This window comes from Coffea arabica, chromosome 5e (assembly GCF_036785885.1).
Source record: "Coffea arabica cultivar ET-39 chromosome 5e, Coffea Arabica ET-39 HiFi, whole genome shotgun sequence".
NCBI classification, from domain to species: Eukaryota; Viridiplantae; Streptophyta; class Magnoliopsida; order Gentianales; family Rubiaceae; genus Coffea; species Coffea arabica.
In genome coordinates, this window is record NC_092318.1 from 35,409,180 (window position 1) to 35,425,271 (window position 16,092).

At 35.0% G+C, this 16,092-nt stretch overlaps 1 non-coding gene across 1 annotated transcript; it reads left to right on the top strand.

The window, feature by feature from the left end:
- Window positions 1-7,134: 7,134 nt before the first annotated feature.
- Window positions 7,135-7,241, top strand: LOC113688704 (small nucleolar RNA R71). The gene has a single exon (XR_003448067.1). It is a non-coding gene; the product is annotated as a small nucleolar RNA R71 (small nucleolar RNA).
- The last annotated feature ends 8,851 nt before the right edge of the window (window positions 7,242-16,092 follow it).

Consider the following 16,092-nt stretch of genomic DNA (forward strand, 5'->3'; position numbering starts at 1 on the left):
AACATCATTCCCTACAACTTTTATGTTTTAACCCAAGGCTGATTCGGCCTTTATCCTATCCAAATAGTACCGGGCAGAACAGGGTCAATTGAAACCCTAAGCTGGAATTTTCATTCAAACCAACAATTTTACACAACCAATCATTTCCAACATATACCAACTCCATTTTACACTATAACAAACCATTAATCCATAGTTAACTAACACTAAACATATGAAATCAGAAAAATCATGCATAAAAATAAAAATTCATCAATCTCTACCAAAAATCATAAAATCTTCCATAAAATCACCACCTTAACTATCACAAGTCACTAATTTAACACTAACATGAACAAAGGAAGAATCTCTTGGTCACTTACCTTGTAAACTCAAGAAAAGAAGTAACTTAGCACCTTATCCTTCCAAACCACTCCACCAACTTCCTCAATACTACTTAACAAAGGGTTTTTATGGAGCAATTTGGAGTGCTATTGGTTAGATTGTAAGATTGGAGCAAGTTTTGGAAGAAAAATGTTCCATAAAATCACCACCTTAACTATCACAAGTCACTAATTTAACACTAACATGAACAAAGGAAGAATCTCTTGGTCACTTACCTTGTAAACTCAAGAAAAGAAGTAACTTAGCACCTTATCCTTCCAAACCACTCCACCAACTTCCTCAATACTACTTAACAAAGGGTTTTTATGGAGCAATTTGGAGTGCTATTGGTTAGATTGTAAGATTGGAGCAAGTTTTGGAAGAAAAATGTTGAAGGCTTTCTTTCTTTTTTCCCTTGAGAGAGTCGGCCAAGATGATGAAGAAAATGGTGAATTTTTGATCAATTTTGGTTATTTAGTAAAGGTGATAAATAGTGGTCAAAGTCTATGTCCAATAGAAAGGTGACACCTAGCACCTTTTAGGTTTTTCACTTATCCTTTTGTCTCTCCAACACTAATCCATTTGGTAACCTCTAATTATCTCTAAACACCTAGTAAATAATAACACTTAGCTCCAAACTCACTTAGTCACCAAAATTATATCACACGAGCGGGTCCCACGTCTATAACGCACTTCAAACTAATGTACACTAATTCATACTAGGAAAATAATTTTAAAACTGTACTTACTTATAAAGTACATAGAAATTTTAATATTTTAAAGGACAGTATAAAATATAGGCAATGAAATAAAATATTGCTTAGAAAATGTGAAAATTTTCGGGTTCTCACAATTTCACACTTGACGATCATGGAATAAGCATGTCATAGACTTATTCAAAATACGTACTCCTATATGGAACACTCACCTATTGCAACAAGAGAGTAAGTGCGTATACAAGCCTTTAGGTGTTCCCCTCGAGATCCTCTTGAAGGTCTCCTTGAGCACCTGAGCAAACAATAGTTGTCTATTACACACCATCGCTTAAAATCTCTTACTTATCGAGAAGGTTGTACTAGTGTTCACTCTAAGGAGAATTCATGAATTGAGCCTTAATTATTCATAATCGAGGCTCGAAAGTGGTGTTCAAAAACGGAAGAAAAAGGTTGAGTTTCATCCTTAAAATCATTGGATGGAAGCTAGTAGGTACGAAATCATGTAAATAAATTTTCAGACGAACGATCGAAGTCGGACGTGGAAGTGCCACGTCACAATCCGGCCAAGAACTGGCCGGATTCAAGGCAGTGAAGAAACCCAATTTTTTTTTCAAAACTCACCAACAATCCGGCTGACTATCCAGCCAAGAACTGGCCGGATACACGGTTGGATTCTGTGAAATGGTTTTCCCACGCGGATTCTTTTAAAAAGGCCAAAATTTGTCAAGTTTGGGGTATTCTTTGAAAAATCATAACTCACTCCCTGAATGTTCAAAATTGGAGAACTTGGTACCGTTGGAAACTACATTCCGAGTACTACAAGTTCCTAGAAGACACCTTTCCATGAATCCAAGTGGACGATATTCAAAAATTGACTCAAAGTTGATAACCTGAGTTATCAAAACAGATTTAGGTTGGTTTCTGGCCAACTTTGAAAATTCTGTTAAATTCACTCAATTTGAACTAGCCTTTGAAATTTGGTACTCCTCTATAGTTACATTCCAAGTTTAAAACGAAGCAAGCAGAATGAGGATTGAAGTTTTGAGCACCAAGATATGGTGGCTCAAAGTTACCAAAATTCCCTTGTTAAACAAGGGTTTTCCAAACTCAAATCATGAACCTTGGAAATTTAGTTGCATAGCGAAACGGACTCGAAATAGCACCAAATTTGGTATGATTATAGTACCATATAACGGCTATTCTTTGACGAAATTTCATAGATAAATAAGCACGGGAAGCCACTTAACAAAATCACTCAAGTTTCCAAAATCTCTAGGCAAAGCTGCCTTATGTGTGAAAGTTTCCTTTTCGAAACTTTTGACCAAGAAAAATGCCTTAAACATGTCCCATTTATGATGAGCAATCCAGTAAGGATTCAAGACATATTTGGTAGGTGATTTACACCAAGAATTTCGAATACAAGTCCCAAACCAAGATTAGTTAAGAATCAGTCCAAAATGAAGAATTCCACCACTGAGTCAGTTTCAAACTTTGGCCACAACTCACTCAATTCAACTTGGAATTGAGCGTGGTTGGTGGCGTTGGAAAACACATTCATAAAGATACAATTTTTCAGAAGAAACCATTTTCAAAATCTGTCCACAACTAGCCCACATTTGAGCATCAACTTGCTGCTCAAAACAAAGCTTCAGTGAAATAACGAAACATAACAGCCAAGTTCAAACGGATGGTGTACTTCACTCAGGTGGAATCAAGTCATGAATTTTATACCGTTGGAAATCTGGGAATGTCTAGTTTCCATTGTCACAAACAGAACTTGATTTCGACATCGGAACAAAAGTTATGGCCGAAACAAAAAGACTGCCTGGGTAGTCCGGGAAAATTTTCCAGTTTTACTAAACCTTAGAAATCACTACATTTGACCAACCTAATCATATTATTTTTCAATCAAACTTTCTATATCATCCATATAACATGTATACATCATAATTAAGTCATTAGAACCTCAAAAATTTGCACAAAAGTGCACGAACATGGCAGGGGTAAAACGGTCACTTTTTCCCATTGCACCTCCTTTGAGCTTCTATCAACAACATAGCATTATTCCACTAATATAAGCACTAAACCAACATTAATAGCATCATAATTCATCAAATCAGTCCATCCAACCAAAGTGGGAGTTCATAGAGCCCACACAACAATTTCCAACATAACCAAGGCTACCCACATGAAATTATGAACTTATAAGTGCTAGATAACCTCCATAAACAAATGTTTAAGTGGTTGATCGTTGTTTACCTCTTTGGATGATTTGAGCAGAAAATTTCGGCCACTCTAAGTCCAAGGAAAATCGTGAAATGAAGCTCTCCTCCAAGCTCAAGTGAATTTCCAAGTGATATTTGCAAGCTGGATACAAAATTCGAGGTAATTTGGAGTAAGATTTGTGGTAGAAATTGAAGAAGCTTTGGTTGTTCTTCCTCTTGGTGTGTTCGGCCTGCATGGGAAAGAAAAGAAGGAACCGTTGCTGATCGAAAGAGGCTTCCTTGAGAAGCTTAATGGTTGGGGCCCTCTTTGGCACAAAAGTCAAACCTATATTCGCGCGCACACGCGCGCGTTTTGTGCTCGATTCCTCTCTAGTTTGTTTCACTTGTGCACTAAACCTCTAATGCACTTGTATTCATACTATTATTATTCACTCTTAATAGTCTAGAATAAATTTCTTAATTCTGCAATTAACCGCTCCCACTCGATATACGTGAATTTTTGATTTATACGCGCTACGGTGAAACCTCTAAGAAATTCTTATAACGATAGTACTACTAACTAATACTTGAGTACTTAAACATAAAAATACCTATTTTTAAGACTAATGTATAAGTCTCCAATTTTCTGAACTTATTGTATCCTCAAATCGATCACTGTCTCCAAATGCGCATTCACTATTCTCACTAAACGAGATTTCAAAAATTAATTTGCATAACAAGTCATTTTAAAAATACATGTAAGTCATAGTTCCATGTAATTGGGTCTAAAAAGGTTAGAAAATAATATTCGAGGAAAACAGACAATTAAATATTTAAATAAGCTCGTAACAGGAGTTTAAAATAAATGAATTTTGCTAGTCCTCACGACTTTTCTTAATCTACTATTGATCATTCTTATTTTTTCAAAATTAATACACTCTCAATTTAAATATAGTCTTGAAAAATGTGTACTCGTTGTTCCGAACTAAACGAGTTTTCGAAGAGTAACTTTTTCTAACAAAACGTTTTAAAAACATAAAAGAGGCGTTTTTCCATATAAATGGATTTTAAATAGTCGAACTAAATAATTAATTAAACCAGTAAAATAAAATAAAATAGGGAATTTTTTTTGGGTCCTCACAAGAATACCCTCAAAAACCATGAAATAACATTTTTTCCAATTGAATACAAGATTTATCTCTTCACATCTCTACAAAATTAGATCTAAATTATTAAGACAATGATCATAGATAGACTCAAATACAGAGAAGTCATCCATAAAAATTTCATGATTTTCTCATTAAAATCTAAAAAAATTGCCATCATCCATTGTTGGAACATAGCGGGAGCATTGCACAAGTCAAAGGGTATCTTTCGAAAGACAAAAGTGCCGTAGGGACAAACAAATGTGATTTTCTTTTGATCCTCTGGTGCAATAACTATTTGATTGTATCATGAAAAGCCATCCAAGAAACAATAAAAGTCATATCCCGCCAACTTTTCTAAAATTTGATAAAGGAAAGGAAGAGAAAAATGATCCTTTCTAGTAGCCGTATTAAATTTTTTATAATCAATACAAACTCTCCAACCCACTACGGCTCTAGAAGGAATCATTTCATTATTTTTACCACACACTATAGTTATTCCACCCTTTTTAGACATGACATGAATAGGAGAAATCTAAATGCTATCAGAAATAAAAAATATTATACCTGCATCAAGCCATTTAAGGATTCCTACCCTTACCACTTCCTTCATATTAGGATTTAACCTCCGTTAAGTCTCCACCATCGACTTAGTATTTTTTTAAAATAAAATTCGGTGCATACAAATGGTTGGACTAATTCCCTTGATGTCGAAAATGGTCCATCCTAGAACCTTTAGATTCTTCCTCAAAATTCATAAGAGCTTGTCAAGTTTCTCCTCATCAAGGACTACATTGACAATCATCGGCAATGTCTCTTTCTCTCCAAGGAATGTATACTTGAGGTGGTTGGGAAGCGGCTTGAACTTGAGGCTTAGAGTTTGATCATAAGATAGTGTAGGAAGTCCCTTGCTCATCTCTAGACTTTCGTATATATTACCTCTTTTGTAAGGAACTTGTGCCTACAAATACTTGGTCATTTCTTCTATTTTCTCTTCTTGCAATCCTACACCATTTAAACAAAGTTTAAGAGAATCATGGTATAGTTTAATTTGACTCATCTCTTGTGTCAGTTCTTCACATATGTCAACGAAATAAACATTATCAATAAAAGAGTGATACTTTTCCAATTTATTCAAATCAAACTCCACCTCTTTTTTGTCAATTTGAAACTTGAGCTTACCACGTTTAACATCTATTAGAGTATTTGCAGTGGCCAAAAATGACCAATCAAGAATAATGAGTATATTGAGATCTTCCTCCATATCTAAAACAATAAAATCAACGGGAATGATAAATTTTCGTATTTTAATGAGCACATTTTCAAATATACCCAAGAGATGTCTAATAGACCTATCAATCAACTGCAAAGAGATGTTAGTATGTTTTAATTTATTCATCCCCAATTGCCTAGCAACAGTTAAAGGAATTAATAAGACACTAGCACCAAGGTCACTTATTACTTTAGAGAACTCTACATTATTAATAGTGCAAAGAACTGTGAAACTTCTTGAATCCTTCAACTTTGGTGGCAATTTATTTTGTATAATGTCACTACATTCCTCTGTTAATGCAGTAGTCTCACTATCTTCTAATTTTCTCTTTTTGGTCATTATGTCCTTGAGAAACTTTGCGTACGAGAGAATCTGCAAATAGCATCAATAAATAGAATATTAATGTGTAATTGTTTAAAAATATTGACAAACTTTTCAAATTCTTTGTCAACTCTTGATGGCTTCAATCTGTGTGGAAATGGAACTGGTGGAGGAATTGGAATGATCTTAGAAGTCGATGGCTCCATCACTTCCACTTTGTCTTTTTTTTTTTTACTTTTCTTGCTCTCCTTTACTAGCTCACTCCCCCGCTTGTTTTCTTTATTCTCATCTTCTCTCATTTTCTCAACAACTGGAGACTCACTCAATTGCTTACCATTATGGAGAATTATAACCTTCATGTGTTCTCTTGGGTTCATCTCGATTTTGCGAGGTAACTCCCCTTGATTCCTATTGTTGATAGTATTGGCTATTTGGCCTAATTGGATTTCAACATACCTGTACATATTGGTAAGTTGTCCATCCTATCCTCAATTCTTTCGAACTGTTGAGTAGTAGCATTAGCTAACTTTTTAATTTTATCATTGGATGCATTTGCTAGTTTCTCAATTGCGAACTCCCAAGTCGGTTTAGACTTTGTAGATGATTGCTTTGATTGAAAACCCAGTGGATTCGATGGTCTTAGTTGGTTCCCTTGATCCTTCCATCCAAAATTTGGATGAGTTCACCATCCCGGATTATAAGTATTAGAGTATGGATTGTTTTGGGGTGGAGGGCTGTAATTCTTGAGATATTAAATCTGCTCAATACTCGTACAAATAGAGTCATCATGATCTCTTCCGCACATTGTACAACATGCAACATTTACTCCTTGATTAGAACTAGAACTAACTTGCCTATTAAGCATCTTAACCACATTATCCATTTTGGCACTTAATATGTTCAATGTATCTATTTCAAATATACCTGCAGGTCTCCTTATATAACCTCGCTCATTGGCCTATTGGTAATTGTTGGTAGCTATTTCTTCAATCAGTTGTTCAGCTTTCTTGGCAGACTTACCCATCAAACCTCCTCCCATTGCTGTATCTACAAGCGTCTTCATCGAATAGGTGAGTTCATTGTAGAATGTTTGTACTATGAGCCAATCGGATAAACCATGATGAGGACATCCTCCTTTTAACTCCCGATAACACTCCCATGTTTCATACAATGTCTGTCCTTTTTGTTGACAAAAACTCGTTATATCCATACGAAATTTAGCAGTCATACAGAGTAAAAAGAACTTATTCAGAAAAGCTTTGGATAAATCAGCCCAAGTGGTAAACTATTAGAAGAATAAGATTATAACCAAACCTTGGCCTTGTCTCTTAATGAAAATGGAAACAACCTAAGTTTAATTGCATCGTCACTAACACCGTTAAACTTAATTGTATCACAAATTTCTAAAAATGTAGACAAATGAGAATTCGGGTCTTCAGTAGCATTACCTCCATATTGAAATTGTTGTACCATTTGTATAAGAGATGATTTAATCTCAAAATTATTAGCATTTATCATAAGTCTCACTATGCTTATTTGCGAACTATCACCTCCAGGTAGAGCGAAATCCCTTAATGCTCATCTATTCACCTTTTCAGCCATAGGTTTGATCGGTGGAAGTTCAATTATTATTTCTCCTTCATCTTGAATCTCTACAACTTCTTGTAGTTCTTGCCTTCGTTGTCATCTTAGAGTTCTTTCAATTTCTGGATCCAATGGAACTGTTGCGCGTAACCCGCGGTGTATGCATTATAAAGATCAAAATGAAGAAAATTTTACTACAACTAAACAAACCAAGTAAAGTGGAATAACCAAACTACTCTATCAACTAACTAAAAGATATTCACAATATAACACAATATTTAGTCTAATAAAGATCACTTAGCCCTAATATTGTCGTGGTTCCTCGGCAACGGCACCAAAAATTTGACGAGATTTATACCTATGCTCTAATTTTAATTCTAATCTCCTCGTTGACCATAAGTACATGGGTCGTGAATTGTAGTACAAGGAAATAAGGTCGAATCCCTAGAGAACCACTTTTGAATTACTAAGGTTTTTAGCTCACCCTATTATCTAAATTTATCAAGAATTTTAGCTTGTTTAATCAACCAAAATACTAAAGTAAAACAAAGCAAGTTAACAACTTGAAGTAACTCAATTAAACACAAGTGTCTTAGGGTATAGAATCAACTAAATGTGGCTAACTAGGAATGAAATAACCAATTACTACTAATATTCTTGTTCTAAGGATGCATTTCACTCAAGCTATCGGAATTCGCTCTCGCCAATAAACCGAACTTAGCCTACACTAGAGTTTCCCTACTTTCGTGGTGAAATCTCAAATATAAACTAGATCAAGCACAAGAAATATTGTAAACATCCACCTAAGTGCACCACTACTTTTGTGTGCCTACTCCTTAAGCTCATTTATTCTATTTTTATTATTGTTAACTATTCTCATAGATTAACAACAACTAAAATGATTGGTAAATGGTGATCAAGCATTCAAAAGTGTTAAAACAAGAATAAGAAAACTAGTAAGTACAAGATCTAGCAATAATCAACTAGATCTAACCATAATCAATGTACAAATAACTTCATCTACCCCTAGAACAAGAAGATTTAACTAGACATAATAAATTCAACAACAAAGCTCATGTTTTCAAGGTAACTATGCATTATTGACACAACAAAGAGAGTAAAGAAATACTTATTCAAATGAAGAAACAAGATTTTTAAGCTTCATTCGTCTTCATTGCCATAAAAAATACATAATATATCAGTAGTTCTCCAAGTTCTTCTCCAAGAAAAGATGAAAACTAGATGTAAAACTATGTCTAAACTAAACTTGAGAGAAAAGAGAAGAAAAAGTTCTCTTCTTTTTTTTTTGTCCAATCTTCTCTCTCCTCAATTATATCTTTCTTCCTTGTTAAAAATCAAGAAAAAGAAGCTCCTAGATCTCCCAAAAGGTGATGTACAATAGTTTTTTTTTTTTGTGTCTTGTCAAGATGAAGAAAAAAAGAATCCATGCAAGTTGACAAGTTGCAACCACAATGAATCCCTAGATCGAATCCCTACAGGGATTCTCCAAGGGATTGAGCAGCGCAACACAAATTGAAGGTCTGGCCACAAACCGTGGATGGATTCTCCCGCAATTTGTCTCCCTTCCTTTCTTCTTCTTTGTTTCTTTCTTTGACGCTCAATCCTTCCTTGCACTACTTCCGTTAGCCAATGTTATGACTTTTCTAGTTTCGAATCCTTGCTCATTTTAGTTCCAATTAAGGTTGATCATTTTACCTACAAAATAAAAGAGATTTTGCATGTAAATGACAAAAATCATAACTATTTCATTTATTAGCTTAAAGTGCAAGTTAGTGGTACAAAATGGACAATTTATACCAATTGATCTTAGAAATGGACTCAAAACTGATATGGAACATATTAAAAAAGAAGACAAATTTAGCTCTTATTAGAAGTTATAAGCAAATAATGTAAAAACAGCCATTAGGTGGTAAAACCAACCATACAGGTGGTAAGTTACAAGAAAGTAAATAAAAATAAAGACAAGTTAGATTAGAATTACTTAAAGATGAAGTGAGAGGATCCTAGGGATTAGAATCCCTTGTTATTTATCAAGATTATAAGTTAGTTAAGATGATTATGCTTATGCTTTCATGATTGTTAAGGAACACCTTCCAAATTTATGTCCTTACTTTCGCCAATGGACACTTAAGAGAAATCACTTTGGCTAATTTATCTAGAAATTGCTTTTGCTGATTCCTTTAACTTGTTGAATCATCCTTCACCTATTTTCATAGAGAAAAGGTAAGAAACAAGTTAAATAAGTTCAGTGAAGTTATTGCATAAATCCAACCAACCATTATTCACAACTTTCGTGAGAATAAGGCTAATGTTTAAGAACTTAGATCTATTAGAAGGCAACTTTCATTGCTCAACTTTATCAAATCATTCATAGTTGATGGCCAAACAACTATAAAGAATAAGTACAAGTTCTCAAACTAACAAATCATGAAAGAGCATAATCATTCCCTAACTACTTCAAATCAAAACTATAACAAGTTCATCTTCACCCTAGGTTATGAAAAAGATTTGTTAGACATCACATTAAAAACATCTAAGCATGAAACAAATATGCAACAAAGCATGGCAAATAAGAACAAGAGACAAAGTTTGGGGAGAAGATTTCTCATTCAATGTCTTGAACTTTGAATTCTTGAATTCCTTAACAAGTTGATCTCTCAAATAAACTTGACACAGGAGTGTTTCTCACCTCCCTCTCAAAGCTTTTAAACTAAGAAAGAAACTTTCAATATGAAAGTAGAGTTAAAACTACTCTTATCTCTACTTCTATTCTACTCTACTTCACACTACAAGAAGCTATTCTTGTTAACATTCATGCTCAAATGAATGAAATTCAAGGGATATTTATAGATGTTTTGAAAGGGAAGATGTTCTCATATGTAATCACAAAGTTGTTTTTCTCTTCTCCAAATCAAATTTAGTTGGTTCCACCCATTTTTCTTGTAGAGGAATTGGCCAAAAAGTTTATGTGAATAGAGTGCAAGTTACAAAAGAAGCTACAGCTTCATTTCATGGATCAACGAGGTATGTGCCTCATGGATCTGCCTCGCGAATCTTCTTTGTCTTCAGTTCTGCACATGTAGCTCAAAACTCAACTTTGCTCTATTTTTGGTCCAATTTCAACTATAATTTTCTTGATGATGGAAGTCAAATTACCCCTTGTACAAAACATAAAAATTGTACCTCTTTGAATTAGCTTTCTAATGCATTAAGAATCATCTCATTTGGATTTCTATAGGCTGATATATTATCGAATACCCTTGGCTAGTCGGTGCTTTATTTTGGCTTTCAACAAAAAATTTTGCTGACTGTATTTTAGCTTTTTGACTAGGAAACTTAATGAACTGGATTTCGATATCTTATAAGAATTGTAGAGCTATGTTTTATCTTCAAAATGGCTTAAGAATCACATCAATCTGATACTTGTAACTCAAGATATAGCTCAAATACCAAAATGTGTCAAAGTTAAAAAACTCCTTTTGACTTGAATCTCTTCATATGCTACCAAAACCTACAAAGCAATATTAATTTGAATATTAAACAACACTTTTGCATGTTTTGGTTAAGAAACACTACTTGTATGAAAAATAATTTATAATGGAATTCAATTCTTTCATTTTAATTTAAAACACACCAAAAACTTAACTTCAAACCTAACTAAAAATAGGTAAAATAAAGGCTAATCAAAGGAGTTAATGTTCATTGGTGAAAAAATGACATCTATTTGAAAGTTATTCCTTGATAAATCGTGGAAGCATAGAGTATAATCACCTTAATTAACTTATAAGCTTGACACAATAAGGGATTCTAATCCTTGGGATCCTCTTATTTAATCTTAAAAGTAATCCTAATCTAACTTGTTCTTTATTTTTATTTATTTTCTTGCAACATACTGCCTAAGTTGGTTTTACCTCTTAATGGCCGATTTTATATTTATTGCTTATATCATATGGCCGGTTGTGTCATCTAAACTAACATCTTCCATGATCGATTTTACCGCCTAGTTAACTTTCTTGGTTTTTACTTAAACTTTTATTGTCTAGATATTGAAGCAAATAATTAAACTCAAGCAATTGCTCCATTCTACATCCCCATGAGATTGATACCTATTATCTCTATACTTAATAAACAAACTATGCACTTGCAAAAATACGGTAATAAGGTTTTAAAATTTGTAATGTAGTAAGAATACTCTATCATGAACATAACTCCAATTGGTCAACAATTTTGGCTTTAAAATTTGTAGTCTAGTAAGAATACCCTATCATGAACATAGCTCCAATTGGTCAACAATTTTGGCTTAAAGTTAAAGATCATCATTATAGAAGAAATAAGGTCAAGAATTGTTGGTAGAATCTCCATTTTACAGCTGCAAATTTTTTACAAATTGTCCCTCAAGAGGTGTGAAATGATAGAGTTGAAATCAAGTTGCGCAAGTTGAAACCGCAAAGTTTGACAAGAATCCCTTTGATTATCCCTCCAATTTTTGGCTAGATTCATTCCCTGTTTCTCCATAACATTTTGTTTTGAATCCCTCCAAAAATTAGCCGGATTCTTCAGAGGGATTCGAGTCGACTTTCTTTTTCGATAAGTTTCTTCATTTTCTTTTTCCAGAGACTCGAACCACCTTTGAAACACGTCATCCTTGCAAACATTAGAATTTGATCATTATAATATAAGCTTATTTCTTGTCCAAAATGAAGTCCATTGTCGCGCCCCACTTTTTGATGAATAAATGTGTATGATGTGTGTGTGAAGTGTGGTGTGAACGTGTGCAAAATGAAAAGTAAAAAGGCCATGGGACTTTGGAAAGCGACGATTTGGCCAAATGAAATTTTAAAAAGGGTTTTTTAAATATGAAAACGGAGTCGCCACTTGGTATAGATTTGGGGTGTACCAAGTCACCCAAAAAGTGTTTTTTAAAGACAAAGTAGCAAAACCCTTTTTAAAACGACTCCTAGTCTACGTAAGCCAAAGAAAAAGGTTCGGGAGTCACGTTTGACAAAGGGGAAGGCAAGGATAGAATCCAAGGCACCCCTTTGACCTAGCCAAGGCTAGTTGCGCGACTTAACCTTACCTTTCCTAGTTTTCTACCCAATGTATGTTCGCACGTTGGATATGACTATATGAATGCAAAACGGAAAGGAAAATGCAATCCTAGATGCTACGATGTCTCTTATGAGGCTTGTGGTCCCAAACCACATGAATTGTGGCGGCCAACAAAGGAAAACCTCATAGAGGTCGATTAATGCAAATGAGATTCGAGTGCGCAAGTGTGAAGGTGTATGAAAGAAGTGTAAGTGCAAGTGCTTGTGTGAAATTGTATAAAGGTGCTCGTGTGAAATGGTATAAAGTTCAAGTATTTTCGTGTGCAAGTGTATGAAAATAGAATAATAGAAATAGAAGGTAAAGTGGAATTTCATTTGTGAAGTGAAAATAAGCAAGTGATAGGTAACATGTAGTAAAAAGGTATGGTTTGAGAAATGTGAAAAAATGTGATTAAAAGAGTATGTAGGTGATAAAAAATGAAAGTATGATCCTAGAGGAATGCAACAAGTCGGGTACGGGGGTTGACTCCTAACTTTTCGACTTTGATTTACCCTTTGATTAGAAGGCAAAACTAGCGTGCTAAGGCTATCGGGTAGCCACACTCGCTCGTTTCCCTTATCAGAAGGGGACCCTCAAGCAAATGGACCCTACAACTATCATGATATGCAAAAATCCTAAAATGAAGGGAAAGGGGGTTTGAGGAGCATGCCAAGTGATAAAACTAAGAAAAATGCATGATATGTGGTGAACAAGCAAATGATATGCTAATGAGGGGAAATCCCTAAGGGTCTAGCGTTGGACTAGCCCATTCTATGAATTCCGACTAGCGTTGGACTAGCGGAAACGTACATTCATCCATTCCATTCATTCATGGCTATGAAAGCAAGTAGACATGCCAAAATACTCGTAAACACATAGCACATAGCATTTAGCATGCTCGACTAGATGCAAGAGCCTAATAAAGCAATTAAACATGTAGCAACAAAAACAAGCAAGCAAGGGGAAGGGGAAGTGGACAAGATGCTCTCCGAGCCCTATCTATTACAAGCCAAGAGGTGTACACATACCCCATAAAAGCATAAAGGGAAAGGGGAAATGGACAAGATGCTCTTCGAGCCCTATCTATTACAAGCCAAGAGGTGTACACATACCCCATAAAGAATAACTTAAATAAAAAGCAAAAGCAAATGACATAAATAAAAGAAATTAAGGAAAAGCTAAGAAAGCAAAGTAGACATGTATTTCTCACGTAGCACGTTGGTTCACATAGGAGAGACACAAAAAGGGATAAAAGAAAATATACCGCCCTTGACATGAAGCTCTAATGGAGTGAAATCAACTTATTTATCCTCCAAAATAAAAGAAATGGTCAAGGTACCAATTTATTTGACAAATAATCATGAGATTAAAATAAATCGTGAAATTGAATCAGAAGCCAAAAGAATAAAAGACTTCATTGCAACCATTAACAGAGTTTTTGGGTCAAATTTAAAGAAAAAGAAAGTTTGGGGGCCAATGGGCAATTACATTAGGGACCCCATTGAAAGCATTGGAAATTGATAGGGCCATAGTCAAACAAAGGGAGACTTGGGGGGCCAAAGTGCCAATTTTGAAAGTTTTCATGCATGCACGAAGAAGATTTCTGCAATGAAGAAACTCAGCAATATAGTTTCTGTGCTTGCTACTCATTCGGCCAAATTCACATTTATACAAACAACCCAAACACAAGATGCAAGGACTTGAACAAAGATAGGGAGAAATCCAAACGGGCTTTTGAACTCCAAACAGCAAAAGTAATCTGAACCATATGCTAATCTTTGAAAATCAAGAGTTTCTGCAACCAAACAAAGGCTGCTCCCTTTTATTTCCCAAAGCTTCGACAACATCCAGCAACAACTACATCCATCTCATCATACAAAGAAGTTCATCAAATCAGAAAATATTGACCCAAATCGAAACATGAAATTTGTTTGCAGAAACTACGATGGCAAATCTGGTTTTGATTTATACCAAAAGAAGGGAAAGCAACTGCAGCAAACAAAAATTCAAATGGCAACTCTAAAACCAAGCAAAACTGCTGCATTTTTCACCAAAATCAGACTTCACATGCATACTATAACTGAAGTTGCTGCCGCTGAAAGAAAGGCTTGCTACAATTCTAGTCAGCCTAAATGTAATCATGCGAAGGAACCCAAGGTTCTAATGGATTTAGCAACTCAATTCAAAACTGAGAAAAACTTGGGATAATGGGAAGGAGGGCAAAAGGGGAGATTCAGAAAAACTCCTAAACACGAAATATAGCAAAACCATGGAACGGAATCAATCCCAACCGAAGTTCGGCAGTACAAAGGCATCGAACATCATCATTGAGTGAAACGAATAGTTAACTCCTAACCATGTGAACTGATAAAATGCTCAGAAAACCACTCTTCACGTATAAATCATACCCATTTAGTTTCATGACAGGAAAACATACGAAAGTTGACAGCTTTTCTGATTTAAACCTTCAATCACACCCATTCCAAAACGCAGCTATTAAGGTTATAAGTTATCCACCAAATCATGACAAACCAAAAAAAAAATCAATGCCTTATGCTAACCCAGATTCCAGCCGTGATATCAAACAGGAAAGCTCCGATCCTATCTAAAGGATTTGTTTTCATACAAATGAACAAAAGGGGCTGGATAGTTACCTTCCGTTGCCTTGAAAAACTCGAAGGAACGGTAGAAATTTCTGGTTGGAGTGAGTGATACCACTGCTCCAGGGTCGAACAGGCCAAGTTGTAGATTTTAGTAAGCAACTATGAAGATCAGCCCTTCGATGAGGATTCACCAGATTCTTCAGAAATGCGACTTGCTACTTCTTTCTCTCCTGACTTTACTGTTTTGCCATGGATACCTTCAACGATGCTCTTCCCATTTACTTTGTTTTTTCTGCTAATTTCTCCCTATTCTTTCCTCTCAATTTTGGGTCATTATTTCCCAGAGCTCCTCCTCAACCTCACAAGCCTTTTAGCTTTGTCCTATCTCTTCCTTTTCTATCTCTACCCAAAACCTCCGCCGCTAGTCCCTTTTTCTTCTCTTTGTTTCCCCCGTATTTTTCTACCTCTCCCCCTTTGCGGCTGCTCTGTTTCTTAGCCTTTTATATGGTGCCCTTCAACCCTAAAAAAAAACCAGCAACCTCCATCCAAATTTGCAGCCAAGGGCCTGCACCAGCTCCTTCTGTGCAAGCTGCGTTTAACGCAGCTTGCCGCGACTGATTTGACTTTTTTTTTTTACTAATTAAGACAGAAATTGATAGTAATAATAAACAAAACAAATAACAAAACAATTTAATTAACATTGAATGGAAAATAAATGAACTAAAAACCACCAATTACAACTTCCATTTTTCATCGATCTTCCTTTTCCATTTT